The sequence below is a fragment of the Procambarus clarkii genome, chromosome 50 (genome assembly GCF_040958095.1).
Source record: "Procambarus clarkii isolate CNS0578487 chromosome 50, FALCON_Pclarkii_2.0, whole genome shotgun sequence".
In the NCBI taxonomy this organism is placed as follows: domain Eukaryota; kingdom Metazoa; phylum Arthropoda; class Malacostraca; order Decapoda; family Cambaridae; genus Procambarus; species Procambarus clarkii.
Window position 1 is genome coordinate 29390192 of NC_091199.1, and position 2330 is coordinate 29392521.

Genomic DNA, 2330 nt, shown 5'->3' on the forward strand with positions numbered 1-2330 from the left:
GTCACCATGGTGGGTGATAGTGGTGCTGGTAGTGTCACCATGGTGGGTGATAGTGGTGCTGGTAGTGTCACCATGGTGGGTGATAGTGGTGCTGGTAGTGTCACCATGGTGGGTGATAGTGGTGCTGGTAGTGTCACCATGGTGGGTGATAGTGGTGCTGGTAGTGTCACCATGGTGGGTGATAGTGGTGCTGGTAGTGTCACCATGGTGGGTGATAGTGGTGCTGGTAGTGTCACCATGGTGGGTGATAGTGGTGCTGGTAGTGTCACCATGGTGGATGATAGTGGTGCTGGTAGTGTCACCATGGTGGGTGATAGTGGTGCTGGTAGTGTCACCATGATGGGTGATAGTGGTGCTGGTAGTGTCACCATGGTGGGTGATAGTGGTGCTGGTAGTGTCACCATGTAGCATGATAGTGGTGCTGGTAGTGTCACCATGGTGGGTGATAGTGGTGCTGGTAGTGTCACCATGGTGGGTGATAGTGGTGATGGTAGTGTCATCATGGTGGGTGATAGTGGTACTGGTAGTGTCACCATGGTGGGTGATAGTGGTGCTGGTAGTGTCACCATGTAGCATGATAGTGGTGCTGGTAGTGTCACCATGGTGGGTGATAGTGGTGCTGGTAGTGTCACCATGGTGGGTGATAGTGGTGCTGGTAGTGTCACCATGGTGGGTGATAGTGGTGCTGGTAGTGTCACCATGGTGGGTGATAGTGGTGCTGGTAGTGTCACCATGGTGGGTGATAGTGGTACTGGTAGTGTCACCATGGTGGGTGATAGTGGTGCTGGTAGTGTCATCATGGTGGGAGATAGTGGTGCTGGTAGTGTCACCATGGTGGGTGATAGTGGTGCTGGTAGTGTCACCATGGTGGATGATAGTGGTGCTGGTAGTGTCACCATGGTGGGTGATAGTGGTGCTGGTAGTGTCACCATGGTGGGTGATAGTGGTGCTGGTAGTGTCACCATGGTGGGTGATAGTGGTGCTGGTAGTGTCACCATGGTGGGTGATAGTGGTGCTGGTAGTGTCACCATGGTGGGTGATAGTGGTGCTGGTAGTGTCACCATGGTGGGTGATAGTGGTACTGGTAGTGTCACCATGGTGGGTGATAGTGGTGCTGGTAGTGTCACCATGGTGGGTGATAGTGGTGCTGGTAGTGTCACCATGGTGGGTGATAGTGGTGCTGGTAGTGTCACCATGGTGGATGATAGTGGTGCTGGTAGTGTCACCATGGTGGGTGATAGTGGTACTGGTAGTGTCACCATGGTGGGTGATAGTGGTGCTGGTAGTGTCACCATGGTGAGTGATAGTGGTGCTGGAAGTGTCACCATGGTGGGTGATAGTGGTGCTGGTAGTGTCACCATGGTGGGTGATAGTGGTGCTGGTAGTGTCACCAGTGTTTCCCATGGTGGGTGATAGTGGTGCTGGTAGTGTCACCATGGTGGGTGATAGTGGTGCTGGTAGTGTCACCATGGTGGGTGATAGTGCTGCTGGTAGTGTCACCAGTGTTTCCCATGGTGGGTGATAGTGGTGCTGGTAGTGTCACCAGTGTTTCCCATGGTGGGTGATAGTGGTGCTGGTAGTGTCACCAGTGTTTCCCATGGTGGGTGATAGTGGTGCTGGTAGTGTCACCATGGTGGCGCTGGTAGTGTCACCAAGTCTATGTGGGTGGGGAAGAAGACAGGTTGACTAATTTAGCAGTTACCAGGGAGGATGATATTAAACAAACAGTGACACTCAAGCCAAACAAATCCCCTGGGCCAGACGAAGTGTTTGCCAGGGCATTTTTGCCCGAAACGCTGTGCGTATTAGTGGCTTTAGGTATTGTATTTATTAGCTCTATCTATAAATCCAACATTATGTTTGCAGCTCATTTTCTATGTATGTACTTATACCTGTATAATTAATTCAATTGAAATGAATTGGATTGAATTGAATTGAATTAAGGAATGCAAAGAGGAGATTTGCGAGCTTTTCCATATTAAATAAATCATTAGAGTCAGGCAGAGTGCCAGAGTCTTGGAAGGTCCCTAATGTGGTTCCAATTTTCAAGCAAGGAGATAGACCACTTTCATCAAATTATCGGCCAATTAGCCTAACGTCTATTGTGGGAAAATTACTTGAATCGATAATTGTAAATACCATTCGTCCTCATCTTGAAAAGCATAATAATAAAGGATTCACAACATTTTTACAGATTGCCGATCATGTTTACCAAATTTGCTATCATTTTATTCCAGCATATTTGAGGCAGTTGACAGTGATAAGGTTTGTGATGTTGTGTACCTTGACTTGAGCAAAGCTAGGACTAAAAAGAATATACGAATGAAGAT